The sequence below is a fragment of the Larus michahellis genome, unplaced genomic scaffold (assembly GCF_964199755.1).
Source record: "Larus michahellis unplaced genomic scaffold, bLarMic1.1 SCAFFOLD_26, whole genome shotgun sequence".
NCBI lineage: Eukaryota > Metazoa > Chordata > Aves > Charadriiformes > Laridae > Larus > Larus michahellis.
This window is the reverse complement of record NW_027436225.1, coordinates 2977116-2984652: the sequence shown is the minus strand read 5'-3', so window position 1 is coordinate 2984652 and position 7537 is coordinate 2977116.

Here is a 7537-nt window from a genome sequence, read left to right as displayed (position 1 = left end):
CCAGGAGGGAAAGCCGTGCCTCGTTGGAAAGCTCTTTGGCAGCCGCTCCCGTGGCCCCACAGCCCGTGGGGCTGCGGGCTTTCCGGCGGCTGTCAGCCTCGGTGCCACCGGCGCCCACCTGGCGCCGCCGCGCCAGCCTGTGAAGCATTTTCCGGTAGGGCCGCGTCTCTGGCCACAGCTCCCACACCCGAAGAGCCAGGAGGGAAAGCCGTGCCTCTTTGCAAAGCTCTTTGGCAGCTGCACGTGTGGCCCCACAGCCCGTGGGGCTGCGGGCTTTGCGGCGGCCGTCAGCCTCGGCGCCACCGGCGCCTACGTGGCGCCGCCGCGCCAGCCTGCGAAGCATTTTCCGGTAGGGCCGCGGCTCTGGCCACAGCTCCCACGCCCAAAGAGCCAGGAGGGAAAGCCGTGCCTCGTTGCAAAGCTCTTTGGCAGCCGCTCGCGTGGCCCCACAGCCCGTGGGGCTGCGGGCTTTGCGGCGGCCGTCAGCCTCGGCGCCACCGGCGCCCACCTTGCGCCGCCGCGCCAGCCCCCGAAGCATTTTGCAGTAGGGCTGCGGCTCTGGCCACAGCTCCCACGCCCGAAGAGCCAGGAGGGAAAGCCGTGCCTCGTTGGAAAGCTCTTTGGCAGCCGCTCGCGTGGCCCCACAGCCCGTGGGGCTGCGGGCTTTCTGTCAGCCGTCAGCCTCGGTCCCACCGGCACCCACCTGGCGCCGCCGCGCCAGCCTGCGAAGCATTTTCCGGTAGGGCCGCGTCTCTGGCCACAGCTCCCACGCCCGAAGAGCCAGGAGGGAAAGTCGTGCCTCGTTGGAAAGCTCTTTGGCAGCCGCTCGCGTGGCCCCACAGCCCGTGGGGCTGCGGGCTTTCCGGCGGCCGTCAGCCTCGGCGCCACCGGCGCCCACGTGGCGCCGCCGCGCCAGCCTGTGAATCATTTTCCGGTAGGGCCGCAGCTCTGGCCACAGCTCCCACGCCCGAAAAGCCAGGAGGGAAAGCCGTGCCTCGTTGGAAAGCTCTTTGGCAGCCGCTCCCGTGGCCCCACAGCCCGTGGGGCTGCGGGCTTTCCGGCGGCTGTCAGCCTCGGCGCCACCGGCGCCCACCTGGCGCCGCCGCGCCAGCCCCCGAAGCATTTTCCAGTAGGGCCGCGTCTCTGGCCACAGCTCCCACGCCCGAAGAGCCAGGAGGGAAAGCCGTGCCTCGTTGCAAAGCTCTTTGGCAGCCGCTCATGTAGCCCCACAGCCCGTGGGGCTGCGGGCTTTGCGGCGGCCGTCAGCCTCGGCGCCACCGGCGCCCACCTGGCGCCGCTGCGCCAGCCTGCGAAGCATTTTCCGGTAGGGCCGCGTCTCTGGCCACAGCTCCCACGCCCGAAGAGCCAGGAGGGAAAGCCGTGCCTCGTTGGAAAGCTCTTTGGCAGCCGCTCGCGTGGCCCCACAGCCCGTGGGGCTGCGGGCTTTCCGGCGGCCGTCAGCCTCAGCGCCACCGGCGCCCACGTGGCGCCGCCGCGCCAGCCCCCGAAGCATTTTCCGGTAGTGCCGCTTCTCTGGCCACAGCTCCCACACCCGAAGAGCCAGGAGGGAAAGCAGTGCCTCGTTGGAAAGCTCTTTGGCAGCTGCACGCGTGGCCCCACAGCCCGTGGGGCTGCGGGCTTTGCGGCGGCCGTCAGCCTCGGCGCCACCGGCGCCCACGTGGCGCCGCCGCGCCAGCCCCCGAAGCATTTTCCGGTAGGGCCGCGGCTCTGGCCACAGCTCCCACGCCCGAAGAGCCAGGAGGGAAAGCCGTGCCTCGTTGGAAAGCTCTTTGGCAGCCGCTCGCGTGGCCCCACAGCCCGTGGTGCTGCGGGCTTTCCGGCGGCCGTCAGCCTCGGCGCCACCGGCGCCCACCTGGCGCCGCCGCGCCAGCCCCCGAAGCATTTTCCGGTAGGGCCGCGTCTCTGGCCACAGCTCCCACGCCCGAAGAGCCAGGAGGGAAAGCCGTGCCTCGTTGGAAAGCTCTTTGGCAGCCGTTCGCGTGGCCCCACAGCCCGTGGGGGTGCGGGCTTTGCAGCGGCCGTCAGCCTCGGCGCCACCGGCGCCCACCTGGCGTCACCGCACCACCCTACGAAGCATTTTCCGGTAGGGCCGCGGCTCTGGCCACAGCTCCCATGCCTGAAGAGCCAGGAGGGGAAGTCGTGCCTCGTTGGAAAGCTCTTTGGCAGCCGCTCGCGTGGCCCCACAGCCTGTGGGGCTGCGGGCTTTGCGACGGCCGTCAGCCTCGGCGCCACCGGCGCCCAGGTGGGGCCGCCGCGCCAGCCCCCGAAGCATTTTCCGGTAGGGCCGTGGCTCTGGCCACAACTCCCACGCCCAAAGAGCCAGGAGGGAAAGCCGTGCCTCGTTGGAAAGCTCTTTGGCAGCCGCTCGCGTGGCCCCACAGCCCATGGTGCTGCGGGCTTTGTGGCCGCCGTCAGCCTCGGCGCCACCGGCACCCACCTGGTGCCGCCGCGCCAGCCCCCGAAGCATTTTCCGGTAGGGTTCCGGCTCTGGCCACAGCTCCCACGCCCGAAGAGCCAGGAGGGAAAGCCGTGCCTCGTTGGAAAGCTCTTTGGCAGCCGCTCGCGTGGCCCCACACACCGTGGGGCTGCGGGCTTTGCGGCGGCCGTCAGCCTTGGCGCCACCGGCGCCCACGTGGTGCCGCTGCGCCAGCCTGCGAAGCATTTTCCGGTAGGGCCGCGGCTCTGGCCGCAGCTCCCATGCCCGAAGAGCCAGGAGGGAAAGCCGTGCCTCATTGGAAAGCTCTTTGGCAGCCGCTCGCGTGGCCCCACAGCCCGTTGGGCTGCAGGCTTTGCGACGGCCGTCAGCCTCGGCGCCACCGGCGCCCACGTGGTGCCGCCGCGCCAGCCTGCGAAGCATTTTCCGGTAGGGCCGCGGCTCTGGCCACAGCTGCCACGCCCTTAGAGCCAGGAGGGAAAGCCGTGCCTCATTGGAAAGCTCTTTGGCAGCCGCTCGCGTGGCCCCACACACCGTGGGGCTGCGGGCTTTGCGGCGGCCGTCAGCCTCGGCGCCACCGGCGCCCACCTGGCGCCGCCGCGCCAGCCTGCGAAACATTTTCCGGTAGGGCCGAGGCTCTGGCCACAGCTCCCACGCCCGAAGAGCCAGGAGGGAAAGCCGTGCCTCGTTGGAAAGCTCTTTGGCAGCTGCACGCGTGGCCCCTCAGCCCGTGGGGCTGCGGGCTTTGCGGCGGCCGTCAGCCTCGGCGCCACCGGCGCCTACGTGGCGCCGCCGCGCCAGCCCCCGAAGCATTTTCCGGTAGGGCCGCGGCTCTGGCCACAGCTCCCACGCCCGAAGAGCCAGGAGGGAAAGCTGTGCCTCGTTGGAAAGCTCTTTGGCAGCCGCTCGCGTGGCCCCACAGCCCGTGGGGCTGCGGGCTTTGCGGCGGCCGTCAGCCTCGGCGCCACCGGCGCCCACGTGGCGCCGCCGCGCCAGCCCCCGAAGCATTTTCCGGTAGGGCCGCGGCTCTGGCCACAGCTCCCACGCCCGAAGAGCCAGGAGGGAAAGCCGTGCCTCGTTGGACAGCTCTTTGGCAGCCGCTCACGTGGCCCCACAGCCCGTGGGGCTGCGGGCTTTGCGGCGGCCGTCAGCCTTGGCGCCACCGGCGCCCACCTGGCGCCGCCGCGCCAGCCCCCGAAGCATTTTCCGGTAGGGCCGCGGCTCTGGCCACAGCTCCCATGCCTGAAGAGCCAGGAGGGGAAGTCGTGCCTCGTTGGAAAGCTCTTTGGCAGCCGCTCGCGTGGCCCCACAGCCTGTGGGGCTGCGGGCTTTGCGACGGCCGTCAGCCTCGGCGCCACCGGCGCCCACGTGGCGCCGCCGCGCCAGCCTGCGAAGCATGTTCCGGTAGGGCCGCGGCTCTGGCCACAGCTCCCACGCCCGAAGAGCCAGGAGGGAAAGCCGTGCCTCGTTGGAAAGCTCTTTGGCAGCCGATTGCGTGGCCCCACAGCCCGTGGGGCTGCGGGCTTTGCAGCGGCCGTCAGCCTTGGTGCCACCGGCGCCCACGTGGTGCCGCCGCGCCAGCCCCCGAAGCATTTTCCGGTAGGGCCGCGTCTCTGGAAACAGCTCCCACGCCCGAAGAGCCAGGAGGGAAAGCCGTGCCTCGTTGCAAAGCTCTTTGGCAGCCGCTCGCGTGGCCCCACAGCCCGTGGGGCTGCGGGCTTTCCGGCGGCCGTCAGCCTCGGCGCCACCGGCGCCCTCCTGTCGCCGCCGCGCCAGCCCCCGAAGCATTTTCCGGTAGGGCCGCGTCTCTGGCCACAGCTCCCACGCCCGAAGAGCCAGGAGGGAAAGCCGTGCCTCGTTGGACAGCTCTTTGGCAGCCGCTCTCGTGGCCCCACAGCCCGTGGGGCTGCGGGCTTTCCGGCGGCCGTCAGCCTCAGCGCCACCGGCGCCCACGTGGCGCCGCCGCGCCAGCCCCCGAAGCATTTTCCGGTAGGGCCGCGACTCTGGCCACAGCTCCCACGCCCGAAGAGCCAGGAGGGAAAGCCGTGCCTCGTTGGAAAGCTCTTTGGCAGCCGCTCGCGTGGCCCCACAGCCCGTGGGGCTGCGGGCTTTGCGGCGGCCGTCAGCCCCGGCGCCACCGGCGCCCACGTGGTGCCGCCGCGCCAGCCCCCGAAGCATTTTCCGGTAGGGCCGTGGCTCTGGCCACAGCTCCCACGCCCGAAGAGCCAGGAGGGAAAGCCGTGCCTCCTTGGAAAGCTCTTTGGCAGCTGCACGCGTGGCCCCACAGCCCGTGGGGCTGCGGGCTTTGCGGCGGCCGTCAGCCTCGGTGCCACCGGCGCCTACGTGGCGCCGCCGCGCCAGCCCCCGGAGCATTTTCCGGTAGGGCCGCGGCTCTGGCCACAGCTCCCACGCCCGAAGAGCCAGGAGGGAAAGCCGTGCCTCGTTGGACAGCTCTTTGGCAGCCGCTCGCGTGGCCCCACAGCCCGTGGGGCTGCGGGCTTTGCGGCGGCCGTCACCCTCGGCGCCACCGGCGCCCACCTGGCGCCGCCGCGCCAGCCCCCGAAGCATTTTCCGGTAGGGCCGCGTCTCTGGCCACAGCTCCCACGCCCGAAGAGCCAGGAGGGAAAGCCGTGCCTCGTTGGAAAGCTCTTTGGCAGCCGCTCGCGTGGCCCCACAGCCCGTGGGGCTGCGGGCTTTGCGGCGGCCGTCAGCCCCGGCGCCACCGGCGCCCACGTGGCGCCGCCGCGCCAGCCTGCGAAGCATTTTCCGGTAGGGCCGCGGCTCTGGCCACAGCTCCCACGCCCGAAGAGCCAGGAGGGAAAGCCGTGCCTCCTTGGAAAGCTCTTTGGCAGCTGCACGCGTGGCCCCACAGCCCGTGGGGCTGCGGGCTTTGCGGCGGCCGTCAGCCTCGGCGCCACCGGCGCCTACGTGGCGCCGCCGCGCCAGCCCCCGGAGCATTTTCCGGTAGGGCCGCGGCTCTGGCCACAGCTCCCACGCCCGAAGAGCCAGGAGGGAAAGCCGTGCCTCGTTGGACAGCTCTTTGGCAGCCGCTCGCGTGGCCCCACAGCCCGTGGGGCTGCGGGCTTTGCGGCGGCCGTCACCCTCGGCGCCACCGGCGCCCACCTGGCGCCGCCGCGCCAGCCCCCGAAGCATTTTCCGGTAGGGCCGCGGCTCTGGCCACAGCTGCCACGCCCTTAGAGCCAGGAGGGAAAGCCGTGCCTCATTGGAAAGCTCTTTGGCAGCCGCTCGCGTGGCCCCACAGCCCGTGGGGCTGCGGGCTTTGCGGCGGCCGTCAGCCTCGGCGCCACCGGCGCCCACCTGGCGCCGCCGCGCCAGCCTGCGAAACATTTTCCGGTAGGGCGGCAGCTCTGGCCACAGCTCCCACGCCCGAAGAGGCAGGAGGGAAAGCCGTGCCTCGTTGGAAAGCTCTTTGGCAGCCGCTCGCGTGGCCCCACAGCCCGTGGGGCTGCGGGCTTTCCGGCGGCCGTCAGCCTCGGCGACACCGGCGCCCACCTGGCGCCGCCGCGCCAGCCCCCGAAGCATTTTCCGGTAGGGCCGTGGCTCTGGCCACAGCTCCCACGCCCGAAGAGCCAGGAGGGAAAGCCGTGCCTCGTTGGAAAGCTATTTGGCAGCCGTTCGCGTGGCCCCACAGCCCGTGGGGGTGCGGGCTTTGCAGCGGCCGTCAGCCTCGGCGCCACCGGCGCCCACCTGGCGTCACCGCACCACACTGCGAAGCATTTTCCGGTAGGGCCGCGGCTCTGGCCACAGCTCCCACGCCCAAAGAGCCAGGAGGGAAAGTCGTGCCTCATTGGAAAGCTCTTTGGCAGCCGCTCGCGTGGCCCCACAGCCCGTGGGGCTGCGGGATTTGCGGCGCCCGTCAGCCTGGGCGACACCGGCGCCCACGTGGCGCCACCGCGCCAGCCTGCGAAGCATGTTCCGGTAGGGCCGCGGCTCTGGCGACAGCTCCCACGCCCGAAGAGCCAGGAGGGAAACCCATGCCTCGATGGAAAGCTCTTTGGCAGCCGCTCGCGTGGCCCTACAGCCCGGGGGGCTGCGGGCTTTGCGGCGGCCGTCAGCCTCGGCGCCATCGGCGCCCACGTGGGGCTGCCGCGCCAGCCTGCGAAGCATTTTCCGGTAGGGCCGCGTCTCTGGCCACAGCTCCCACGCCCGAAGAGCCAGGAGGGAAACCCATGCCTCGATGGAAACCTCTTTGGCAGCCGCTCGCGTGGCCCTACAGCCCGGGGGGCTACAGGCTTTGCGGCAGCTGTCAGCCTCGGCGCCACTGGCACACACGTGGGGCCGCTGCGCCAGCCTGCGAAGCATTTTCCGGTAGGGCCGCGTCTCTGGCCACAGCTCCCACGCCCGAAGAGCCAGGAGGGAAAGCCGTGCCTCGTTGGAAAGCTCTTAGGCAGCCGCTTGCGTGGCCCCACAGCCTGTGGGGCTGCGGGCTTTGCGGCGGCCGTCAGCCTCGGCGCCACCGGCGCCCACGTGGGGCCGCCGTGCCAGCCTGCGAAGCATTTTCCGGTAGGGCCGCGGCTCTGGCGACAGCTCCCACGCCCGAAGAGCCAGGAGGGAAAGCCGTGCCTCGTTGGAAAGCTCTTTGGCAGCCGCCCGCGTGGCCCCACAGCCTGTGGGGCTGCGGGCTATCCGGCGGCCGTCAGCCTCGGCACCACCGGCGCCCACGTTGCGCCGCCGCGCCCGCCTGCGAAGCATTTTCCGGTAGGGCCGCGGCTCTGGCGACAGCTCCCATGCCCGAAGAGCCAGGAGGGAAACCCATGCCTCGATGGAAAGCTCTTTGGCAGCCGCTCGCGTGGCCCTACAGCCCGGGGGGCTGCGGGCTTTGCGGCAGCTGTCAGCCTCGGCGCCACTGGCACCCACGTGGGGCCGCTGCGCCAGCCTGCGAAGCATTTTCCGGTAGGGCCGCGTCTCTGGCGACAGCTCCCACGCCCGAAGAGCCAGGAGGGAAAGCCGTGCCTCGTTGGAAAGCTCTTTGGCAGCCGCTTGCGTGGCCCCACAGCCTGTGGGGCTGCGGGCTTTCCGGCGGTTGTCAGCCTCGGCGCCACCGGCGCCCACGTTGCGCCG